This window comes from Rhinolophus sinicus, chromosome 11 (assembly GCF_057876585.1).
Source record: "Rhinolophus sinicus isolate RSI-liver-muscle chromosome 11, RSI-T2T, whole genome shotgun sequence".
NCBI lineage: Eukaryota > Metazoa > Chordata > Mammalia > Chiroptera > Rhinolophidae > Rhinolophus > Rhinolophus sinicus.
In genome coordinates this window covers 13062011-13088819 of record NC_142511.1, presented here as the reverse complement: position 1 = coordinate 13088819, position 26809 = coordinate 13062011, and the positions used below count along the sequence as shown (strand labels likewise).

At 42.9% G+C, this 26809-nt stretch overlaps 1 protein-coding gene across 1 annotated transcript in view; it reads right to left on the bottom strand.

Annotated features, from left to right (window-relative positions):
* Positions 1-23550, bottom strand: part of C11H1orf21 (chromosome 11 C1orf21 homolog) — a 194162-nt gene extending 170612 nt beyond the window's left edge. The window contains exon 1 of the mRNA XM_019738074.3: positions 23151-23550. The gene's annotated coding sequence lies outside the window, so the exon portion shown is untranslated. The remainder of the gene's footprint in view (positions 1-23150) is intronic.
* Between the last annotated feature and the right edge of the window lie 3259 nt (positions 23551-26809).

Sequence of the window (26809 nt, the reverse complement as noted above, 5' to 3'; positions counted from 1 at the left end):
GCACACATAGGCAGGCTGTAATACCCACGGACACAGATAGCCCCACAGCACGACCTGTGCTCTGTGAAGCGTCTGCTGACTAATGTTTGCCTTCTCTTGCAGAAGCAGCCCAAGGATGATTTTCCCAGGGTCTAACATCAAATGAATTCAATCTGTATTTATTGAGCAACTATTAACTCCTGGGTCCAATGTGAGGCTGCAGGGAAGTGGGAAGAGACAGAATAGCCTCTGCAGTCTGAACTCACAGATTCCACGGCAAAATTCACTGGGTGTACCTAAGTATAAGGTTATGATTAAAAATCACACGAGCAGGTACACAATGGCCGATGGATTCACCTGGGAGGAAGGAGGAAGCAACTGCAATGTGTACGCCAGGGCACTTCGTTTCAGAGAAAAAGGCAAACGTGAGGCAGAGTGACCTTCCCTGGCCCCTCCTCTCTCTGACTCTGAGACGTCTCCTTCTTCCCTTTCCTTGTGACTTCTCTGGCAAAGTATAGGTGGAAAAAGAGGTTTGAAGATGTTTCCCCCCTACCCCCCCACACACACACACACAGAGTCTCATACACACGAGGCATATTTTTAAGGGCAGAGGTACTTTGTCACAAGGCCCTGGGAGAAAGGGCAAAGCTGACACACCCTCCCACTTCACTTCCTACATCCCTCTCCAAGATTCCCTGTAACGCTCCCTATAAACTAGTGGTTGGTGAGACAGCCAATGAGGTCCACAGACGCGATGCCTTGGGTTACTGGGTATTTTTCAGAAACATACTCCTCTGATAATTCAGGGCTGACTACAACTGCTTCTGAGATTTACTACCTCGCTCTGCAGCTGGTCAAAACAAGAAAGAAATGTGCTACAGATTCCAAACACTTTTATGAACCAAAAAAAGAATACCAACTCTGACATCATTACTACAGGATGTCTACCCAGATCCAAAGCAGCTTACTCACTCCTTTTTTACTTTTGGCATCACGACTACCGTACGACGTAGTTCAAACAAATTCAACGACTGATGGCAAATACACGGCAAAGTTTTTATCCGAGTGTGAGGATGAGCTTCACCTCTGGGTTTGATGACAAATATTAGTGTTTCAAGACTCTCTCCCACGTGCATTTTGTCATACATGTATGTACATACCCATCACAACATGCATGAAAGCCCCAATCATGTCTTTGCTTGAAGAATTTAAGAAACGACTCCAGGCGGACACTGCAAGATCACCCCAGTCACACACGTCCACCAAAAAGATAACAGGAAGAAAAGCAGAGATTTGTGTTCTTTCACTTGCTCTCAGGATTGTAGGATGAGTGTATCCCAAGAGTTAATCCCTCTAGTTGTGTCAAACACGAGGTCTTACATTATTCCCTGACTGCAGTCATCAACAGAAGTATTTCTAGAAAAGGCCTGGAAAGAAATCTGGATTTTCCCAAGCACAGTTCACCTGTCATCGCTCAGTGTCCCTTTCCAAGGAGACATTTCTCTCTGTAGAAGAGCAACAGTTGCATTTGTGCAAAGCAATGATATAATTATATCTTATAATCGAATCTTGTCATTGAGAATGTTTCTTCCTCTCATATGGCTGCGGCGAATCTCGGGCCTAGATGTGCAGACTACCTTTAATCGAATAAGGCAGAGAACCTTACAGAATGCATGTCTGGATTCGAATACTCTTCTGGTTTCATCTGTTTGATCCCGATGCCATTTTTGTTCTGGTTCCTTTGTCTTTATTAATGTGTTGCTTTAAGAAACAGACAAACAAGTACCTAAGTATCATCTGTTCTATATGAGATGGTGCCCTAAGTGTTCACCACATAGAAGAAGTCTCCTAAGCAGTGAGCCATGTACACATTACCCTGAGTCTACAGTCTGTGTCTTCAGGCACACATTCCTTACACAAGAAAACCCATTGCTGGCCTACTGACAGTCACAAGGTGTGACATCCTCCGGCCTTAACAGTGGGTGGTAGTGCTGTGTCTTCCTTTGAGTGTAATTAGACCAGGCTTTCTAGTCTCCTAAGAAAATCCTTCCTTGTTTTATCCGACAGGAATATTGAAAAATGGGGGTTAGGGAAGTACAATAACTAATCTAAAAACACAGAAATACAAAAAAACACCCAATGATATCATCTTTGCCACAGAATCCATCCCATTAAAAAGCCATCCATTCTTCTATAACAAAGGAGGGCAGAGTGTGGAGATGGTAAAAGGCTCACCACTCAATTCTCTTTCAAATTGTATTCAATATGAACAGCCATAAAAAAAATCGTTTCTAAATATACAATTATCTCTGTATAATTTTAAGTGTCTCAAGTATATGATTAGCACCAGGAGACCATCAAGCAAGTTTTGAATCATACAGAACCTGGTACCCTCTCATAGTAACGTCAGAATGCGGCATTTGAAAAGAATTCCTATAACCAATAAATTTTAGTCATGTTGGCATTAAGAAAAAGATAGCATGGAACTCTCCACATCCTAATTTGAAAGTAGCATACAAAGTTGCTCAGTAGCCACATTTTATTGCAAAAAAAAAAAAAAAAAAAAAGGTAAATATTCTTAACTATTTTGTAATCATGAATAAAGAAGTAATGTCCCTTACTCCATTTGCAGAAGACACTTCTAGAGCCTGGAGAAGCCCTCAGGTTTTCCAAGCCTGCTTAAAGCCAAAACCCAAAAGCGGATGGGACCTCACTGATTCTTCCATTTGATCATAAAGTTTCCGATGAGCCACATATATTCATGTTTAAGCCTCCATATACATTGAAACAAACAAGCAAACAAAACTTTGGCAATTAAATACTGAGACTCAATAGGGCATTTTCTCCAAATTGGAAATATTTCATCTGTATTATCTCTGTAGGATTTTACAATTGCTCAAGAGAAACAAGTCTAGTTGATGCATAGAGTTAGGGGGGGAAAAATTTTGGCAAATTAAGCTTTCATTGCATCAAATAAAGTTCATCCAAAGTACATATAGAAGAAAAGCCGAAAACTGACCACCAGTTCTGCTTCAATACTGTCAGATAACATTAGCCACCTTCATCCACATAAGATTCATTGTAATTCACTTCAATTTATGGAACTATATCCATTTAGAAGTGAATTGGCTTACATTTTGTTTCAACTTTGCTCACCAAACCACAGGTCGGATCTAAAATAGTGCTTGTGCTATTATGAATTTGGTCAAAATCACTCAAATATTCACAAGTCATGATGAAAGTATGAAATCCAAGATCTCCGTATGAAAGACATCTTTGATCTCGGGATAACGCTTCCTCCCAAGACAGATTCCAACTTCCTAAAATGTTTTCACCTATCCAGACACAGGTATAATTATCAGACTATGCCGTCCAAAGCCCTATTTCCTAGGTAAACAAACTATTCACAGATCTTCTATCTAACGTGGTTCTTTTTTTTTTCTTTTGCTGACCAGAACAATAAACTGTTACTTAAGAAGAATCTTGCAGTACCTTTATAAAGATGTTATCTTAAAACTTGAGAACAGACACTTCATTTCTAGTTGATTGAAAAATAACAAATTTCCCACTGTCCTTACACTTTCTTCTCCATAGTCTATCATTTTCCTTTCTCGTAAGTTTGCCAATTGGTCGTACTTTCTCCCGATTCTGCTATATGTCTTTCCCGGCCCGGATGCAAATTTATATAAATGTTTTGATTCTCTTCTGTTGGTAGCTCTGCTGCACTGCTGCTGGAGAAAGGGCATAAATAAGAGCCAAACCAACTGAGAGTACAGCTCAGAACAGTTAAGATATTACTCAGTAACCCACAGAGAAGGGAAATGAAACAATGACTACCCAGAGCCCTGGAGTCACCATAACACTTCATTCAATTCTGCACATATTTGTTGAGGCCGGCAGTGAACCAGGCCAGTGCTAGGTGGATGGTAAGTTACAAAGATGGGGCGGGCCGTGTGGACCACAGTCCTTGCTCTGCAAGGAGCTATTCATTGTTGGTCTGTAAAGAACAATTAATTCACGATTGAGAGTTCTGTTACACTGATAAAGATCACTGTTTTCTTCTTTCTGTTTTAATTCACCAAGATCTATTATAAATCCCTTTGATTCTAGGAGGATTCCTGAAAGGGGAGTTGTGTTAAAAAACAAAATCTACCTGCAGGTCATTTCCTGTATGGTCTCCCCACCCCCCATCTCAAACCCACAGTCCACACCCACTTACATTCCATGACTACTTCATTTCAGGTACTTCCTCCCCAGTACTAAGGTGAGGTGATTGTTTTCTACAAAGGCTGAAGATCAGAGCCACTTTCAACACAAGAGCCTACTCACTGCAAAGTACAAATAGAACAGACTTCTGGCCCCTCAGCTGTCACTCACCTGGACCAAGTGGAAGCTGCAGCCAACTGCTGGCCTGATGTCGTCCCAACACTACAAAACATGCCGAAGGAAACTGTCTTTGAAAACTGAGTAAGAACGAAAACAAAAAAAGCGCTGAATAGAAAATGGAAATGTTGGAAACTACCCATATTGCACCTTCTCAGCCTAAAGAGTGCTTGGTAGGCTCGTGGAGAAAGAATGCTGACATCCAAACCCATTAGGTCACTGTGAGAATAGCCAAGTGAGTAAGGAACAGACTTTGTTCTAAAATTTTCTGATGGAGCATTGTCAGAATTAAATAAAAGGACCCTCATTTTCCATTGTGGGTATGCATGAGACTGCATCAGATTGGTATCCAACAGAAAAGGTAGTGAAACCCGAACAGGCTTACAACAGCTTTTTCAAAGGTCAGACTATCCCCAAAGGATGGTAAGGTCTTCAGGGAGACATGCCTTCACATTCTGTCTATCCAGCAGCTCAGTGACTATTCCTACTCGTAAGTACCTATCAGGAACTCCTGATGTCTCACAAACACCTAACAGGGATAAAAATTCCTCCTTGATGATAAACATTTTAACTTACAGCTCAGTTTAGCAAAGCTCCAGGCCCTAGCAAATGACCCAAATAATCACCCTTTGTGGATGTGGATTCAAAACGATAAAAATGATGAATGGAAGAAAAAAAATCAAGGCAATAAAAAGTCCAGCAAAGCAGCGTTTCTCACTGATAGACTGGGTCCCACTGTGGAGACAGAGAAGTCTCTTTGGGGACAGTCCCTCCGTACCCAGGACTGCTGGTGCAGAATAAATTCATTCACCTTCTCTTTGGTTGTCTCCCTCGTGAATGAAAAATAATGTTTCTGTTCAGGCTTTATGTTTGATCTGCAAATAAACTACCACCAACAAAAATAAACTATTCCCCACTGCAATGTTACAATATTAACACACACTTTCCAGTTTTAATAGAGCAATTGAATGTATTACTAAGTGCACTGAGTCATCTGCCTACTCAGCAAGGAAATACCGAATTGCGACAGTTTCTATTTAGGATTCTTTCCCCATTCTTATCTGCCCAATCTCACTGTTACTGTCATTGAGTTATTAATTCTCCAGCTGCTTTTTCTTGTCTTGACTGTTCTGTTAACAAAGTTAGAGTCAGGTTAATAAAAAGTGAAAACGAGAACCCAGTCTCCCTGTGGCCCTCCTCGTGGTTTCCAAACCCTGGGAGTGGAAGGTTCTGGCTCTTCCCTCACCTGATACCAATTAGCACATCTGCACTGGAATCCATATGCCCATGCAGTGAAAAACCAGACCCTAGGTCCCCCTCCTGACTATCGGGGCGACGCAGATACATAACTTTTTATTCCAGACTTCTTTACACTAGATAAAAAACACAGTCATGTCAAATATAATGTTCCTTCGGCATTCCAATAGCTATGAATGATTTGCTAGGGACCTGGTACATTTCTTTAAATGCCCCAGTCCCTCCTTCCCGCCCCCAGCCCCCCAAAAAAGCAAGACATTATGCTTCAAAGGTAAACAGGCAACAGATTTAATTAGAGCTATCAAAATAACCCAAGATGATGTATTTTCTTTACTTCGGAGGCAAAGGGAAAATGTGTTTGTGGATTTCTGAACCACCGTGCAAGCATTTGCATAATAGATGTGTACACTGCACTACGTGTAGGTGGCAGAACACAGGATGTGACCCTTGGGGAAAGTTTTGTTTAGCTTAGAAAGAAAATCTTACCTGAGAGATTTTTCTGAGGTTTTCATATTAAATGTTACCAAATGTAATTGTAGACTCATTCAATTATGGGAAATACCATTTAGGTGTCTATTGAATTTTTCCCCCACTCATTTTAGAAATGTAAAATGTTATAGCCAGAGTAAGTGCTACATCGAAGACTCAGTTCCATAGAGAAATGGGCAGGTGGAGTGGTGGCAGTGTGGAAAAGAGAACAAAACCCATTTAATCTCACACATGCATCCAGATTTAGGCCTTGGTCTCTACAAGTTTCCCTCACTCTCCCACACTTGCAGCTGGCCCATTAAAGCAAATGTAACAGACAGAATGAGACTGCAGTCCTTCCTGAATAGTCCTTGAAGGCAGCAATCAGGAAAATACAGTCTGAATGCATTTCTGTAAATTACATGGTTACCTTCAGGCTGTGTGGACAAGACCAGCAGTGCTGAATTTCTCCCTATTTCTGATCCTCTGTGCCACTTAAATAACCTACCACAAGTTCTAATGTAAATTTTATTTTCCAGAGAGCAACACTTGATCATAAATGAGTATTTCTTTTTCTTCCTTTCCATGGACATGACACCCTCCACCTCACTCTAATCTCATTTTTGTAACTGTCCACATCTAAGATCCAAAGCAAAGCCCCCCAAAATCATCACAGGCTCTAAGCAAGTAATAAGAAAACCAACAGGAATTTCACATGCATTCATTTCTGGATATACTCATTTTACTTCCCTGCTAATCACAGGCATTTATTTCATTCTAATTGGTTCCTTTTTAACTTGGCTAGCCTTAGATACCATGGTTTTTTTTTTAAATGAAAAGTCAAAACCCTTGCAAAGGATTTTCTTTTCAGACCAGCATCATTAACACTCTCATCTGAGATTATATGAAGGGAAAATACTTTTCTTGACATTAGAACGTAAAGCAAACTTGGTAGAGTCTCAAATATAATGAAAACAGAAGGAAGATAGAAGGGTGGCCTCCGCATCATGATAAAAACTCCCCTCCTGGATTCAGAAAGGCACCGACAAATCACAACGTGAGCTGGGGCTTCACCATCTTCACTTTTACAATGACCTTATTTAGATTAGAAAAAAATGTTGCCATGTACGTGCCCTTGAAACAGCAAGTGTAACAACCCCGAGAGCAAGAGGCTGAGCAGCACTAACCCAAAGAGGAATGTGCTCTCAGACAGAGATAGCAAGGAGCTCTGCCATAATTTCCACATAACTTTGGGAAGTCACAATTCCTGAGTGAGCTAGGTTCCCTAGCAACCAAAGGCTCATCTGAATGCTCTTTCTCACCCTACCCACTGCATCGACTAGGTTGTCTCCCAAAAATACCAGTGGGAAGAGGGGGTAAGAGAAAGGGTGGAATTTTGAAGATAAACATGATGCAACTTCAAAGCATGATAATCGTTATTAGCGCTGAGTCTGATAATAACATACCAAATAATGACTCAGAGAAAAGAGAAAGTGAGTTTCATTTGCTGATATCACAGTTTGGGATATATAACGTCATCCTTGAGGAACCAAGAAAAACAAAAAGGTTTTAAAATTCTGACAAGCTGGAGAAATAGATACATATAATCTTAATGCCAAAAGGGAAAATGGGCAGCAAAGGTCTTGCACAAGCATTCTCAAGAGAGGTTTTGGGGGTTCAGGTTCATCTTGAGGATGGAAAACTGGGGAAGTCTGCAAATCTGAAAACAAACAGAAACCCTCACAGGTCTCCCTTTGCCCAGGCAATCAAATTCTTTAAGACAACAAGTCTATGAAAGGGCATGTCACACAGTGGGTGGGCAGCAACTGGTAAATGCTATTAAAGAGAAGAAAATTTAACACTGATGTTAAAAATTCACATAGACACTGTGAAGAACTGCCACAAGAGATTCAAGGATTTCCTTCTCCAAACTTGTAAGTGTAGAAATACTATCTTTTCTGGGATGGGCCTTGACTGAGCAAAGGGAGTGGTTAGCACCTGCAGTTCTCAAAAAATACTCTGGAAAAGAAGTTGGCAACATGGCTTTTGGGGCCAGACAAACCTTTACGAAAATATATTTTGTGAGTTGACCTTTTGACTCATGCACTTCCTATGTGGCTTAGCCTCTCTGAGTATCAGTTCATTCATTAGTAACATGAAAACCGCATCTAATTCTTTATGGGACCATTATCTAGATTAAATGAATTAATGTACATACTGCATCTAGCATGTAGCACATCCTTGATAAATGTTTGCTATTCATGATGCTGTCCCTTCAAAAATCTCTCTGAATAAAGTTTAAAATTGGGCACGATGATATTTTTGCACAAATGGTAAAATGATATTTTGCACAAAAAAATTACTTAAGTGTCAAAGAACCCATGACTCTACCTGTAGTTGTACTTGGTGTTGTGTCACTCGTGTGTGTACACCAAAAAATAAAATTTCTGGCTGCGTGACCAGACACTAAAAGAGCAAATCTTTCTCTTCAATCGTTCATGCAACCAATTAAAAAAGTCACTGTTACTAAATAAGAAATAAAAAGAGCCACGTGTTTCACATCTAACAGAAATTTTTCTCAAGCATAAATTTAATTACTCGAGTTCTGGTTAGCCTATTCCTGAGTCTGGATTGTTGCTGCTGTTGTTTGCTTCTCTTTTGCTATGAAATAATCACATAACACGTGCACAATTTAATGGATAAAAGCAAAGTGAACATTCATGGACCACCTACAGAACATTCCAAGAAACTTTAAAGTCCGACAAGAAACTTTAAAGTAGCCCTTTCTAAATACCTCCACCCCCAGAAGTAACTGCAACCCTTCTGCATTTTATGTTAAATAGCTCCCTTGCTTTCCTTTACAGTGGTACCTCGGTTTTCTAACGTAATCCATTCCACAAGACCTTTCGAGTTCTAAAACGTTCAAAAACAGAGGCATGGTGTCCCCATAGAAAGTAATGCAAAATGGATTGATCCGTTCCAGACCTTTAGAATCAACCCCTAAAAACTGCAACTTAGCATGAATTTTACTATCTAACGATACCATAGATCCATAAAATTTATGGCGTTCATAAATCAAAATGTTCATCAATGGAGATGTTCGAAAACCAAGGTACTACTGTATAGTCTTCCCATATATGAATCAATCCTTAAACAGTGTGTTGCTTTAGTTCAGCATGGTTTGAATTGCACATGAGCGGAATCACACTGTACTATTATTCTTCTGTCTTACTTTTCCACTCAGCATTATGCTTGTGAGATCCATCCCTGTTGATATACACGGTTGGAGGCTGCTCTCACTACTGTTTATTATAAATGAACCACAACTTCTGTATTCAATACACTGTTGACAGACATAGGCTGTTTCCAGTATTTTGCCATCATGAACAGCACCGCTCTGAGCATTCTTGCGCGTGTGTGAGAATTTCTCTAAGGTGGTGCTTCCCAATCTTTGTCACAACCTAACTTATACAGAAAATGATAATATTAGAATGACAAACTAAAGTTATTCGACAAAGCTTCTCCCACTCCAGGCTTACGATCTGCTCTGCTATCTTGCTTTGCTACCCTGAAAGCTAGGAGACTAGGGGACCATTTTACAAGGTATTCCAAACTTCTTTCCCAAATCATTATAGCAATTTATACTGTCACCAGCATCGTATGCATATTCCTTCTGCTCCATACCTTTGCCCAACGCTTGATGTTGACAGATATTTACCAATCTGGTAGGTATTAAATGGCATCTCATAGTGGTTTTAATGTTAAAACATATTATACCATTTCTAATATTAAAACAGTAGGGCCTGGCTGACCCGGTGGCTCAGGTGGTTGGAGCGCCATGCTCCTAACGCCAAGGTCGCCGGTTCGATTCCCACAAGGGCCAGTGAGCTGCACCCTCTACAGCTAAGATTGTGAACAACGGCTCTCCCTGGAGCTGGGCTGCCGTGAGCAGCCTGAGGTCAGTGTGAGCTGCTGCAGGCTGCTGTGTGCTGCTGTGGGTTACCATGTGCTTCCATGAGCAGCCAGCAGCCATCGTGAGTGGGCGGCAGCCAGTGTGAGTAGCCAGCCACTGGCAAGAGCTGCCATGAGATGCTGTGAGCGGACAACCGATGTCCGGTGACCGACTGCCTCAGCCGGGGGGGAGCGCAAGGCTCATAATCCCAGCATGGGCCAGGTAGCTGTATCCTACACAACTAGACTGAGAAACAACAGCTTGAACCAGAGTTGGGGGGGCGAGGCGGAAGAAGGGGGCAAAAATAATAATAAAAAACAGTAGGGTCCTGGAACATGAAAGGGCAGACCAACAGGACAGGAAAGAAAAATGCAGAAATACAGCCAATTAATTCCTTATGGAAATTAAGTCTATGATGCAACACATCTCACATCACTAGGGAAAAGATGGACTTTTTCATAAGTGGTTTACGATATCCAGATAGCCACGTGGAAAAAAGAAAATTGGAGACATTCCTCATACCATACACACCAAAGTAAATTCCAAATGGGTCACAGAATGAAACGTTAATAAGAAAACCACACAAGTACTAACAGAAAATACGGGCGACTCTCCCTATAAATACGGTGTCCAAAAGAGCCGTCATTATTCCCAAGTGGCAACTAAGCACTTGAAATGGGGCTAGTGTGACTGAGAACTAAATTTGCAGTTTTAAACTATTTTAATTAATGTCAAGTTAAAAACTGATACGAACTCAGTTATTCAAAAAGCTTTTATGTCCACCTGGAAAAATTTGGTTATGTGAACTTATTTTTCAACTGTAAATTTGATGAAGTCTAAATACAGACCATGTGTTTATGATGAAAAGTTAGTGACCAAATTGAGACATGGTACAGTATACAATGCATCCATTCTTGAAAATTTGGTATAAAAATAGCTCATCAATAATTTTAAAATAATGATAACTTATTGAAGTGATCATATTTTTGATAGACTGGAGTAAATAAAATATATTATTAAATTAATTTCACCTGTTTCTTTTTACTTTTTTTAAACGTGGCTACTGAAAATTGACATATGTGGTTTGTGTTCTATTTCTGTTAGATAGTACTGCGCTACAATCTAGAAGGAAATTTTTTTCCACACTGTCATTCAAAACCAAGAAGAAATAAAGAAAAATACTAATAACTGATTACTTCAAAGAAACAAACACATTAAAACAACCATAATCACAGGGGTAAAAAAAAGACAATAAACTGGAGAAAAAAAATTTAAATATTAAAGATCATATCCCTAATATGTAATATCCCTAATATATAAGAAGCTTCATGAAACAAAGGGGGAAAAGACCTAAAACCCTCTAACAATGGGCAAAAAAGTATGAAGAGACAGTTCACAGAAAAAGAAATGAAAATGATCCCTAAACATGTGAAATGGAAATCACGCTAGGTCATAATAAAAGAGATGCAAGTTAAAATGACACTGAAGTACCATTTCTCACCATTTGGATGGCAAAGACCCTAAAGCATTTTACAACCTATGTACTGGTGAGATGGTGGGGTAAGAAGGTGCTCTCACAGTCCCCTGGTGGGAATGCAAAATCGTACAGCACCCACAGAAGGGACTTGGGTGACATCTAGCAAAACTGAAAATGTCTTTATCCTTTGACCCATCAATCCCACTTCTAGGAATCTATCTCAAAGATAAACTGGCTAGAATACAAACATAAATATTCACAAGGCTGCTCACTACAGCACTGTTCACTCAGCTGTCCATTTAGTCAAGAAAAAAAAAAGTTTCAGTTCAGGCTTTATTTTTGATTTGGAAATAAACCTCCACCAACAAGAACAAATCATTCCCACTGCAGTGTAAGACATAAAAGCCAGACTGGAAACCATATATTCAAATGAAAAAAAGTGTGGTATAGTTACACAATGAACCTTGTCAGTTGTAAAACACACTGAAAAAAACCTTTAAAAATGGCTCCAGAGTGATCTCTGAAATATACTGTGAAGAGCAACAAGTGAGGTGCAGAGCTGCAGTGTGCTATTTTTCTAAGAGGGAAGAAATAAATATGTTTGCTTACATCAAATAAAAACAATAGGCACGTATTCATATGTCATACATACATGAATACACGAAAAACATACCTACACACATACATACATATTATGGATATCAATAGGCAGATATACATACACACCGGGGGTGCCAAACAAATGTATACAAGTGGACACTTTGGTCAGCGTTGCTCAAGCAGTAGTTCGCCGTAATCAGAAGTGACTGGACGCTGATGGTAACCACTTTGAGCACCTCTTGTAATTGCAGAAGTCAAACGTGACTTGTATTCATCTTTTGTTATCGGTATATATTGAGTGTTACAATTTTAATATAGTTTTCCTTTCTTAAAATGTGTACACATTGTTTGGCACCCTCTATATATATTTTCCTCACATTGTTCACTTGAACAGACCTAGAAATAATGACCAGCCCAGAGGCAATAAGAACCGCTAACACCTAGACTGCGGTCTCTAAATACCACTTGCCACTGAAAAGATCTAGGTTAGTACTAGGAAAAGTACTAGATAAGTCTGAAATATCTTGATATACCAGAAAATAAAGTCATCATCAAAGACTGCTATAGTCATGTCAAAAAGATTCAGATGCCAATTTAAAGAAGAGTCTTCTTATACCAAAGAAAATTTGAACTTCAAAAGAAAAAAATTGCAAGGGATTGAAACACGTAATTTTATTAAAATCCATGAATGCATGATACTAAAACAAAAACAAACAAACAAACACACAAACAAACCCCTCGTTGGTCTTCTTTGGAAGATGCTAGGAAATCAATTTATTATTCTGAACATTATTTAAAATAGAGGGAATAAAGCCAAACATTAATATTCCTATATAAACTATACCCTGAGGTAACCAAATTTAATTGATGTGATTAATTTCTTCTTGATAGAAAATCCCCAGCTATAACAAATGCAGAAGAGATAACTGAATGTCAACATTTTACAAGCCTATTGAAATAATATACCTAAGCAATGACCATCGATGAAGGGCCTGGGAAACTTTATAATGGAAAGATCTGGACGACAAAACCTGAAACCAATGATCAGTCTTAACATCAGCAAAGCAGAAACAAGAAGGCTTGTGTGCCTCCTGATGTGACGTACTGGGAAGCACACGACTCTTTACAGGACGTACTCTTGCTAAACTATCTGACTGAGCTCCCCGTCTCGGTCAAACTACCAGTTTACTGGAAGTATAAGAGAAGAGTATAGAGACAAACACCAAGAAAGAGGATGCAATCAGCAAACTACAGAAGGCAGAGAAGCCTATAGGACAGATCCCTGTTTCCTGAACACATAAACTGCCAGGGAAGAAAACGAAGAGGGGAAAAATAGAGAAAGGAAGCCTACAAATAAAGACAGTTACATCTCTCAGGGGTGCAAATTGTTTGAATCCTGGATGTGACAAACTATTCTTTTTAAAAAATTATGGGCCAGTCAGGAAAATTTGCTGACTGGATATTTGATATTAAAGAATTATTGTTAAATTTTTCTAGGCATGATAATGATATTGTGGTTATATTAAAGAGAAACAAACAGTCTTATCATTTAAAAATATAATCTAGGGGGCTGGCATGGTGGCTCAGGCGGTTGGACCTCCGTGCTCCGAACTCCAAAGGCTACAGGTTCGATTCCAACATGGGCCAGTGGGCTCTCAACCACAAGGTTGCCGGTTTAACTTCTCGAGTCCCGCAAGGGATTGTGGGCAGCTCCCCCTGCAACTAAAGATTAATCATGGAAGATTGAACATGGCACCTTGAGCTGAGCTACCGCTGAGCTCCCGAATGGCTCAGTTGGTTGGAGCACGTCCTCTCAACCACAAGGTTGCCGGTTTGACTCCCGCAAGGGATGGTGGGCTGCACCCCCTGCAACTAGCAATGGCAACTGGACCTGGAGCTGAGCTGCGCCCTCCACAACTAAGACTGAAAGGACAACAACTTGAAGCTGAACGGCACCCTCCACATCTAAGATTGAAAGGACTACAACTTGACTTAGAAAAAAAAAAAAAAGTCCTGGAAGTACACACTGTTCCCCAATAAAGTCCTGTTCCCCTTCCCCAATTAAATACTAAAATATATATATGTAATCTACTTGATACAGACAAATGACATAATGTCTGTGATTGGCTTCAAAAAGAACCAGTAGATGAGGGGAAGTGAGTGTGTGTGTGTGTGTGTGTGTGTGTGTGTGTGTGTGGTGGGAAGCGGAGGGGTATACAGAGAAACGCAACTGGCCAGGAGTTGATAACTAAAAGCCTGACTGTAGAGTCCCAGAAGCTGGATTCCAATCTCAGCACCACCACATATCGGCTACAAGACCTTGGTCAAAGTCCTAATATCCTGAGCCTCAGTGCTTCCTTATCTATAAAGGAGAGATAATAGCAGTCAGTGGTTTCTTCATAGAATGACTGCGAATATCATAGAAAATATTTCCACTTCTATTTAATAACTGAATCAGAAATTCTTAGAAAACCTCTTCAACAGTATTTTGTTTCTTGCGACAATCCTGACCACACGCCGATTCTTGCTCCACTCTCCTTTCTCCCAGGCACCAGCTTGCCTGGTGCTCCTGCCTATATGACAGCCGGCACTTTCCAGTCTCCTTCGTTATCCTTTCCCATCCTTTCCCACAGTCCTTAAAGGTGCGTGGTCCCTGGTACTCACTGTTTTGTTTTCTTCTCCTACCTCCTTCCCCTAGGCAATCTCATGCCAAACCAGGTGGGGCTTCAACGATCACATTTACAAAAACTCTCTTTGATTCATACTTTGTTCATTTAACAAAGAAGTACTGGGCCCTAATTGTGTGGTAGGTGCCCTGGGCATACAAGAGGGTCAAAAACAGATATACAGACGGTCCCTTTCGACTTTACGATGGTGCGAGAGCGATAAGCATTCAGTAGAAACCTTACTTTGCATGTTGAATTTTGATCTGTTCTGGGGCTAGCGATATGCAGTAGATCTTCCCTCCTGATGCTGGACAGCGCCAGCCGGCCAGCAATCGGTCAGCAACGTGATCGCGGGAATGAACGACCGACATTCTACAGTGTCCTGTGTTGCCAGCGTCGTTTGGATATTGTGTTTTGTATTTTCACATCCCATCGTGTCTACAAAACACCCATCTGTGTGTCCTGCTTCTGATGAGAAGAGGAAAGCAATCACAGATGCTCGTCGACTTAAGATGGGCTTTTAAGCCCTGATAATGTAAGTGTCTGAGTACTTTAAGGTAGATAGGCTAAGCTATGATGTTATGGTATGTTAGGGATATTAAATGCATTTTCGATTTATGATCTTTTCGGCTTATGATGTGTTTATCGGGGTGTAACCCATCGTAAGTGGTGGAACATTTCTGGGGGATGGGGGGGTCAGTATTTGAAAAAACTCACAACGATAAATGTGTCATTTAAAAAGTAGTGAGTGAAGACAGGCAAGGTACATATTGCATTAAAAAATAATAATAATAAAAACAAAACAAAACAAAACAGACTAAAGGGATCTAACCTCATCATGGAGATTAGGGAATGATTCCCTAAGAAGATGGTGACTGAACTGAGATTGAACCCATAATTCTGCCCCAAACCGCTCTTCTGAATTCTAGATTAGAATTTCAGTATATCTCCACCTAAAAGAATATAAGCACCTAAAATTCAGTACACTCCAAAATGAGTCCATAATCTCTGCTTGCAATGCCCAGATACCCCATCTCAGCGAAAGACAGTATGACCCATCCAGAAATTTTGCAATTACCTTTTATTCCCTTCACCGTGCTCTATTCCCAATTTGTCACCAAGTCCTACCAATTTTGCTTCCAAAATACCTCTCTGATCTGTCCCTCTCCATTTTCCGGCATCAGTTCCCATCATGTCTTACCATGTGAGTACCTACACGAGATCACTTGCACTGACCAGAGTCTCTGTCACCTTCCCGTCTCTTGCCCACACTCAAAAAGGAGCCATCTATTATGCCAATTATATCTGTCCCCTGTTTACAACCTTTCAGTGCCTCCCACTTCTTATATTTCGGGCAATAAATCCAAATTCTGTACTAGGAAGCCATTCATAGTTCATCAGTCTCCTCTCCCACTGTGCTCAACCACATGTGGAGACCCCAGGAACAAAGACCCATGTCCAGTTGTCCCCACATCATCCCGTGTCTTCTGCCTGAAATGCCCTACTTCGTCTTCTGTCTTTCCCCAAACAGCTTTATCCTCGAATGCCAACCTGTGACTTAGTCTATGAATCCATACTAAAATGAGAAAAATAAAATTAGCAAACCAGTGTCAGTCCCCCCTTATTTTTGGAAATGTCAACAATACCCTTCGAGTATCACCCCAAACACGCCCTTCTCCGCGAAGCCTTCTATGACTTCTCCACATTGGGGAATCGTGTAACTTATTGTCCAAACTGGGAGACTTTGAAGGGCAAAGGTGGTGCTATTAAAAACTCTACTGAACACAGACACCGACCAGGACGACCCCACGGAAACCAGGCTGCATGGTCAGCCCATCTCTAGACAGAGTTGGCTGCTTTCTTCCCTCATCTCCCAAAGCACCGTTGTCAGTTCAGCACATATCATGTGTTTGCGTGTCAATTCCTGCACTTGCATGAGAATTCCACAAAGACAAGGCCAGGCCTTTTTATCTGGATCTCCAGCATCTCTCCAGTGCCAGGCAGAGAGATGACACAAAGTGTCATCCACAAAAGCAAATGTTTGTTTAATAAATTGTCTGAGTAAGAAAGAGTCGATGCCTTCACCGTGGCCAGCAAAGGAATTAAAAAATTCCCATTATCCTTTCTCATCCCAGACTATACTTCCTCATTTGGTTAAAGAGAGTTTTCAGTGGGAGCAAGGTCTTCACAGAGAAAAATTCTCAGCCTCTGACCAATGACCAGCTGTCAATCAGCCAACAGCTACTTACTCAGCATAATATACTCTTAAGGCCCAGTGGATATGATAGAAGAGCTTATACTTTGGTGGGATGACAAAAAAAATACATAAATGAAAATCAAAACTAATAGTGAAATAAAATAAACATCAAATAAGTGTGACAGGACCTCATGAGAGGCAAGAAAGTCACCACTCCCATGGTCAGAAAAGGGACTGCCTGGAAGTGATGGAATTTGAACTAAGACTTGAAAAATGGCGTGGACCACAAGAGAAGCAGCAGAAAGAAGAAGATCCCAAGGCAGGGCAGGGATGGGTGATGGGGAGGCCACCAATGGTAGGCAGATTTGTTTTTAGAGCTGTATCTGGACTTTCACGGATTCCTGGCACAGAAACCAGAACATTTGAATTTTCAGCAAATAGTAAGCCACTCAAAAAGGTTCCTGGATTCTCACTTCCTTCCTCAAAACAGTTATCTGCCGGAGACATATAATGAGATACAAGTTGCTTATTCCTTTAGAACCTTTTAATTGTAAGAACTGCTAAAACATTATCTTAGGAAAATTACTTTTGGCAGAACTTTCAGATAGAACTGCTGAAGTCACCACTTGGCATGTATTAATATTAACTATCTATGTCTTTGAAAAGTTCTCTGCAAACCACAGCCTGGCAGCCTGCAGTGTCTCCTTACTCTACACCCCGGCCTTTCAATCTTCTCATGAAAGAACCTGTAGTGTTACTACAGGGGCACCACTGTACACTGTAAATAACCATGTACAGACCTCCTGTCAACTTTGGGGTTCAGGGAGAAGCTTTTAGGAGTGGCTGTGATATACACCACATCTCTTGGGTTGTTAAGCATATCTTCCCTATACCATGATGGGTTGTGTTAATGTCCCCACACGCCAGCCAAAACCACCAACTTTTCATTGTCCTTTCCCTCCCCTGCTCAGGCAGGAAAAACCAGAAGTCCCCATGTGAGGTGGAATTTGTCCTAACATATGGTTTAACAATGAACTGAAATACTTCAATATCCCCTGCACTCAAATAAACCATAGATCCATCAAAGAAAGGGGCTCCTACTTAAAAACCACTCTCCTGGCTCTGCTTTAAAGCTCCTTCTTCCCAAAGCCCTGGAGCATTCAGGATATTGCGTAACTAGTGTTGGACCTACTTTTGAAGTAGTTTTATAAAAAGATCAATCCAAGTTTGTATACAATGAGTCAATAGAATATGTTTTGCCAATAGTAGTCCTCACTTTAATACTTTTTTCCCCACCGATTCAACTGATAGGGCCAACATAGCCCACAAATTCATAGGCGAACCCAACAGTGTTAGGTCTTAGCTAAAGAATCCTTGCTCTGCATAAATGTGTCTTGTGTTTTCATGGAGAGAAGTAAAACCACAACAAATGATAAAAAAAAAAAATTTAGTTCACGTTACAGTCATGTTTATTTAACCAACATTTATTTAACCAAAGGAGAACAAAATTAAGGTAATGAGGATGAAATTAAATAAACCATTTGACTTCTGTTGATTAGTAAGTAGATTCTAAAGACTTTCAGTGGTGCCATTATGAAAATCTATGAAATGCTTTTCAAGATTTGTTCTCCAAATCTTTTAAAAAAATAGCAATAATCATTGAGCCATTCCTTTATCTATTATCCAACATAGGATGTAATAGCTAAGTGAAATAAAGAAGCAAAGTACTTCAGCTATCATTAAATGGCTTAAGAGCCTTAACAAGTCAAAAATGTAGTAGAATCAATAGTGAAAACAGAGGCAGCAAGATCCCTAAACTTAGGGGACCTCTGGGTCCATTTGTCTACATGTGGACTTCAACTCGTGAATACTATAAACACACACCTGCTGAGGCAGGTACTTGCTGGAAGATGTATCTGAAGTCTTGATGGAGAGAAGTGGGTGGGAGTAATCAGGCAGGCGTGGGGCAAAGTAGGACAAGATAGAGGGACCCTGAGGGCAGAAGGGAAAAGCTGGGCTGGAAGCAGGAAGTCTACACATGTCAGAGAGGTGAGAGGAGTCACCGAGTAAGTAGGCCCAGAGATGTGATTAAAATCCTGGAAAAGATCACTCAGACACAGAAAACCTAAGTCTTGCAGGCAAAAGTAAGGTGGTGGGATAAGAAGCAGGACGGTCTGTGGATGAAAATCTGGGGGACAGAAAACCATGGAAACGCTTCAGAAAGGATAGAAGGTGAAAGGGACATTTGGCATAAGGCAGTAAGTAAGAGGTAAAAGGCAGCCCAAAGAGAGAAGAGACTGAGGAACAGAGCGACAGGATGCTGGCAGGCCAATTGAGCTCACTGTACCAGACAGGTCTCGTCTTTCCTTGTTTTAAGTTATTTTAGAGGAAGCAGCAGTGAATCCTGAATACTGCCTCCCTTGGGAAAACCTACTACACCAAGAGGTAGGACAATGTGAGCTTCCCCAGGACCTCTCCTCCACGCCTGGAGCCAGGCATACTCCAGGATGGGAATATTCCAGCACAGGAAACCCTGAGTGCTATGGCTGCCGCACATCTTCAGGTAAGATGAGCTACCAGAAGGACTTTGAGAACCATAACGCATGTTATAAATGTGAGGCACTGTTATTCACTGACTCCCTCAGACACAAAAGAGAAAGACCATACAATCACGAGGGAGGAAATGTTTGTCAAATATGGACATTACATATATTCCAAATCAAGATGCCCTAACCAGAAATTCCAGTCATTCGAGAGGACTTTATGCTTGGTATGGTTACTTTCCTGTCAAATATTTTTTGACATTTAAAATTTTCACCTGAGGCATCCTACGGAGCTCTTAATAAACTATTGCACTGATTTCTCAAAATGGAAGTCTGCATCTAATGTATTCCAAGGAGTTTGTTTGCTTGTTTTGTTTTTGACACATTATAGATCTTAACTAATTCGGGGAATTCCATTCGATTCAATCACTCAAGGGACTTCCAAGGGCAAGGTAGTGAGTGTGCTGGCTGCCCTGGGGGTGACACAGATGAATCTTCTCAGTTTCCATTTCAGATTGGGAAAGCTACATCTCCTTCCACAAGTGCAGAGAGCAAGCAATCTTTACATTATGTGACCAGCCTACAACCTAGGAAGTACATTTTCCAAGAATACGTTTAACAAAAAACAAAAACAAAAAAAGTAAAGGAACTTCTTAATATACTTGGTGACTTCAAACACTGTTGTGTGTTCACGTCTATGTTGGTCCTGTACGTCCAACCACTCTTGTCATAATTGCACAACCACAGCACTTCAAGTTGTTTCTTGTTGCAACTGTAACTTGTGAAATGAAACTTCAGAACTGAGACAGTCAAGCTAAATAATTGCCTATTTAAAAAATATGTGTACATGTACATAATTTACATGCCACTTCAGATAAGCGCTTGAATTATGATCTCTCAAAGTCATAACTGTCACCAATTTTAAATACAGTTTCAGTGTTGCAATCCTCCCTGCACACGGGCCCTATCCCAGCTTTTCAGTTTTCTAAACAGTATTTTATGCTGGTCTATTGCAATCTGCTTTTAATGTTTTTAATGAGAACCTAATCACAACTTTTACTTCTCCCACGCTAGGGGACTTCTAAAATTCTAAAGGACGATAAAAAATGGCCCAAACTGCCCTTGTGTGTGCCTCATATGGTGCCAAGTTGTACTGATAAGTTCAACAGAAGCTGGTGATACTTTATCACTAAGGACCCTTTGAATGAGTGGCCTGCCCTCTCTTGCCCTAATGCGAGGTGACATGACACTCCCTCTCCCAGCCTGGGGTGTCTCACTCTCTGACAGAAAATACCCAGTAGAAAGGGGCCACTAAGAGCCTAGAGCAAACCGCTCAGGATGTAATACTCAAGGTGTGCCTGTCAAAAATCCAACCTGAGGTGTCATCAGCCTGGAAATGATACTCTTATTGGGGTAAGCCACCTTCCTCTTTGGTAGGGTTTTCTAATCAATCCCATCAAATAGTACCAATTAATGAACAAGTTCTTGATTTATCCCTGTGATTCTTTAAGAAGCTCCCACAACGTATATATTGGCCTATTAATCCCCAGATATCCATGCTTGGCAATAAAGTGAGGTGGGGGGAGGGGGGTGAAGGATAAATTACTAGGCGAGAAAACAATATTATCAGTTCTCTCAACCAGTGAAATTGAATCAGTGCTGAGGTGGGAAGCTAGAACCTCAGGGTCCTTCCAGGATCAACTTCTAACAATGGATATAAGACCTCCCTGCCAACCAAGGCCATTTTTCTTGGAAATACGCCCAAATGGAGATATTCTTGACAAGAGATGTACCCCACTCCTCCTTGGGCATCTACTCATGCAAGTCCGAGTTTGCTGTCTTTGTTGCTTTTCCTAGCAGCCTTCCAGAGCAGTTCTCTGAACCCAGTTTGCACAGCAGGAAACATGAGGGGAGGTTCATTTCAAGGCTGCATTTGTGATTGGTGAAGGGCTACTCCCAGCATTGGTTGAATGCAGATAAACACTTCTTAAGTAGCAAAACCAAAAGAGGTGATCAAGTCTAAATTAGTTTCCATGTCTGATCAACTGCATTTCCAAATAGCCAACACAGAACATGTTCTATGGATCCTATAATCCAGAAGTATGAAAAAGGGCAGAAAATTCCCAAATTGAGGATCTTGGACTTAAAGACTCTTCAGAAACATCACCTTTTCCCCCAAGCGAGCTAAAAGTAGCCCAGGTCCATTCTACCCATGATTTTTTTCTACCCTGGTACCTGCTAATTCTACCCAACTGGAAGGTTATTCTAGTTGGGTGGAAGGTGAGCCCACCACCTGGAGTAGAGAAGTGTTCATAACATTTGTGAGTGTAAGGAACGTGTCACTTCTCCAAAAAGTCCATACTGCTTCCTTAAATACAAAAACAAAACAAAACAAAACAAAAAACAGCAAGTGCTACATGAAATCCGTGGTGTGTCAGCCCCCCCTCCACATCTGAGTCAGAGCCTGTGTGTCTTTACCGAGGTTCTGTGTCACCGGGGTGTATCACTTTCAGAGTTGCTCCAATAGCTGAACTTATGGCTGTCTTCCAACCACGCACAACACAATCACTATCTATTTTAAAACAATTTTCCTAACCCACACACGATGGAAGATACCTCCTACATAGGTCGTCAACTTCCTACTGGAAACAAAACACTTCTGTCTCACACTGAGCTTGTCATCTCAGGATTAATGTGTGTTTCTGTGTATTTCTATTTATCTTTGACCGCGCAACTCTTGGAGCAAAGAAAGCCACCCCAAATTTAGCCAAATCAGAGCTTTTTAGAAGAGGAATGAATGGGAGATGAGAGCCCTTAAGCCCGGGGACTGTTCTCACACAAACAGTAAGAGGGGGGGGAAATCCCTCCTAGAGGGAGGGGGCAGGGTGGATGAGAGGGGAAGGACGTACAGCAGCCGACCAGAGAGGCAGCCGCGGCGGCCGCACTTCGCAAACTGCCTGCAGAGGGGAGTGAAATTTTTTTCCTTGTTCAATTACCAAGCACTCTCCGCCAGCCTCGCATGGGCACGAATAATAAATACATCGAGGCAGACAAACAGATGCACCGAGACCAGCCACCCCAAAAAAGGTCAAAACTTCAGAAACCTGGGGATCACTGCACCCACACAAACATATCCATCAGTCACAGCCGGAGAAGGGATTTGGAGACACAGCAAAGGATCCTGAATTTTGTTTTTTTCTTTCAAGCTCTGGCTTGCAAAGTACGGCGGCTACATGCAAAGCTAGAGGTGCAGGAAGGCTGAGGGCGGCGGGGGTGCGGGTGGGAAGGGAGGGGTGTCTAACACCAGCCACCCAGGCCTCGATGTGACGAAAGCCGTCAGCAGCCCCAACCGCATCCCAATCCCTCCGCTTCAGCCAGCAGACGCCCCCTGCAGCGCCCCCCACCCCAGGTTCGGTTCCTGGCAGCACCACCAGCCCCGCACCAGCAGCAGCCCCCCAGCCCGGGCCGCAGGCGGGCAGCGCCACGACCGCGGCTCCCATCCCTTCCGCGCGGCAGACACCCCGCAGGCCTCCCTCCCAGCCCACCCGGGCGTGCCCGGGGAGCCGTGCTGGGGCGGGCACCGCCGCCAACTCCCCCCGCCCCGGGGCTGGCGATGGCTCCCGCTTACCTTGGGCACTCGCAGGGGGGGCTGAAGGTGGCAAGCCTCCCGCCCCCCGCCCCTTTCCTCCGCGTCTGGTTTCTTCCTCCGTCCTCCTCCTCTTCCTCCTCCTCCCCACAGTGTGCCCGGGGCTCCCCCTCCTCCCAGTCGCCGGGAGTAAAAGCCGAGAACCCCGAAGCCGGGCCCGCGTGCGTGCGGGCGGGCGGCGGCGGCGCGCGGCCAGCTCGCCAGTAACTGAGCGCGGCGCGCAGCTCCCAACTAAAGTGTGAAAGAAGCAGCGGCCCCGGCAGCCGCGGCGCGGAACGTCCCCCCGGGAGTGGGCAGGGAGCGAGCGAGGGAGTGGACCGGGAAGGAGGGAGGGAAGGAGGGAGGGAGGGGACCTCCTTGCCCAGTCACTCACTCGAGGGGCGGGGGCAGCCAGACACTCCCCCACAGCCCGGCTCCCGCGCGCGTCCTGCTTCCCTCCCCCGGGGAGGGGCCTGCGGAGGCCGCGAGGGCGCCGCGCACCGGAGGATGGGACCCGGCAAGCGGGCGATCTGGGCTGCGAAGGGTTGCGGGGAGGGAAGGAGAGCTAGGACCGGCGGTGTGGGCGACTGTGTGTGTGTGTGTATGTGTATGTGTGTCTGTGTCTGTGTGCGCGCGCGCGCGCGCCCCGCGAGGTGGACCAGCGGGAGGGGAGACCGCGGCGGGAAAGGGGCATCCTGGTCCCGTCACCGGTGCGGTGGCGTGGGAGCAACGGGGCGGCTCGGAACCCGGAGGGCCTGACTCTGCGGGAGACCCAGGCCAACCCGTGGGCCCAAATGCCGTGCTGCGCCTGCAGGAAGCAGACAGACGGAAGGCCGGGCATCCCTGGCGCGCGGCGCAGCCCAGCGGCCCCGGCCCGGTCACCAGACCCCCTCCACCGGGCCCTGGAGCCGCGGCGCCTGCAAGATGAATGAAGCCTGGGCGATTCGGCAGTAGCTGCACTGGGGGAGGGGGGGGGAAGGGTAAAGAGATGGGCGCGCCAAGGGTGCGAGACTTGGCTCCCTGCGCCTCATCCCCTCCCTTTCTGGCCTTTTGGGATTAAAGGTCTGAGGCCGCGCCTGTTGGCCGCGTGTGGGAGGGGTAGGGATCCGGAAAGATCGCCGTTCACCACTTTATCTGTTCAGTTTTTCATGGACCCTCACAAGCGGTCAACCAATTTCCTAAAATCCTCTAGAAGGTATTTTTCTCCTCTCCCCGATCATATTGGGTGTTTGGTGTGCGCACTTAATTGATCTTTCGGCGTTGATAGCGGTCGGATGCCTTTGTGTGGCTTCCCCGCGCTTCGCTGGTCCTGCATTGCCCTAGACACGTGAGGAATGTCAGGCCTCCAGAGTGAGGACACCCAAGAAAACAATAGGGGCAAAAAAGATCCTCCTCGGGTCGCGCGGATTACACTCAACCCGAATCATTTCTCACTTTCAGCCAAAATGAACTTGGAAAATAGAAAAGGCCACACCTGAACTGTGACGGTGATGAGACACGTAATTGAAAAGCAAATTCATAATTTAATGAAATGAGTTCATAGCCACCCACAATGGCTAGGAAGTCGGCCCTTTTGATTAAAAAGATGGTTTTCCAGTGCACTCCCTTTTTCAATTTTAAAAGGCTGGTATTGCATTGTTTTTGAAACTCACTTGTATTCCTTTTTTTTTAATTACGCATGTTCTATTTCATTTTTCTCTTTGGAACCAGAACTCTCTGTAGTCTAGCCTCCTGAAGAGTGGTTAAGAAGGGAGATTGGGCTAATTAGGATTCCATTCAGAGGCTGCCTTCCAGCCACCATCCCTTCCCTTTGGTGACTTGTTTAATTTCTTTTAGCCTTCCATTCCTCATCTGTAAAATGGAATTGATACTAGCTCCTACCTCATAGGAAGTAAAAGGAAAATAAAGTGAGGTGGCCATGCATGTAAAACACTTTGCATAATGCCTGACACGTGGCAAAAACTCGATAAATATGAACTGTTGTTTCCGATATATATTTTAACCCCCAATTTAGTAGATTTCTTTTCCTCTTTGCATTCCTCCTAAAAGTTGGGAGAGGGGGGATCCATCCTCTGGGTTTATCCCAAATGTAGTCAACCCTTTTCTGGGGTTTTTGGGCCAAGCCTGAAACCTCTTATGGTAAAATGAAAGAAGTATGTAGCTAAGATGTGGGTGTGTTTATCTATATATCTATATACAAACATATAATGCTATATAAAAGGATCCTTAGGATAGCAAGCTTTTGTCTTTCCCCACTCCTCTTCTTCCCTCATCTACAGAGACCACCCTGAATTGAACAAGCTCTATAAATATTGACCTGTGTTGTGGCCTATCCTTCCAGGGCTCAGAACAGTGACTGGTACTGAAGTTTTCTTGAGGGCAAAGCACTGTGGGTCTTCTTTGACTGGGCGTCCTGAAAACCACAGAGCAAGCACTTTATACCTGTGTACATCAAAGGACAGTCATACTATGGCCTTTTAAAGCAAGTTTTTAATTATTCAAATACATGTTCATTGTAGAATACAGTTGATCCTTAAACAACACAGGTTTGAAAAGCGTGAGTCCACTTACCCCTGGATATTTTTCAATTAATACCTGTACTGTTTTTGATGACCCACAGTTGGGAGTCCATGGATACAGAGGACCAACTGTATCCATTGATAATAGCCACTATATAGGGACTTGAGTATCCACAGATTTTTAATATCCAGAGGGACCCTGGAACCAACCCCTTGCAGATACTGAGGGACAACTAAGTTTTGGGGGGAGTCAAAAGTTATACATGAATTTTCAACGTCGCAGGTCAGCACCCCTAACCCCCATGTTGTTCAAGGGTCAACTGTATTTAAAAATTTTGGAAACTCAGCCAAGTATGAAGAAAATAAAAATCCCCATAATCCTACCACCCAGAGAGAAGCACTCAGTATGTACTTCAAGGATGTCCATTTTCCCTTCATTTATTTCACTGTTATTCGATCAGCAAACACTTATTAAGTACCTAGTTAGGGACTATACAACTTCCTAGGGCCTAGAACAGTTTGTATGTGGTTAGCGTTTGGTTCTCAATAGAAGCCATTTCTTAGAAGCAACATTTTTTATGGTAGTGAGGTTCTCGAACAGTCTACAAAAAGCCTATAAAAAGGAATCCTGTAATCAAACAAAATGCTAACCAGAAAGCATCCAGGTTTTGTAGGGTCTGAAGATTTACAATTTGGGGCGCCATCTTTAAGATAAGGAACAAAAATACAAAACTTTGGAAGGGCTCCTGTCAATAAGGGACTATGAAACTTAAGCCCCTTTTCCTTCTCAGTAAACCCTCTTTGGTGCTGGAATTTCTGTAGAAATTAACTGCTTTGATAAACATTTAATGTGCAAACTTATTCCTAATTTCATCTGGAATCCCTGGGACATGTCCTTCCCCTACCCCTCGCAAATCTGGAAGAGATGGGAGTAGAGACTCCCACACCACACACACACACACACTTTTTTGCACACGGCCGTTGTAGTGGCAGTGGACTATTGGAGACTTCAACAAGGGCTGCAGAAGAGAGGGTAGGAAGCGTACGGTGGGTGGGGAGGAGGACCGACAGGATGGGACACTGAGGTGATGGAGAGACACCTTAGATGTGGAAATGCACCACAAACCATGCAGCAGGAGCTGT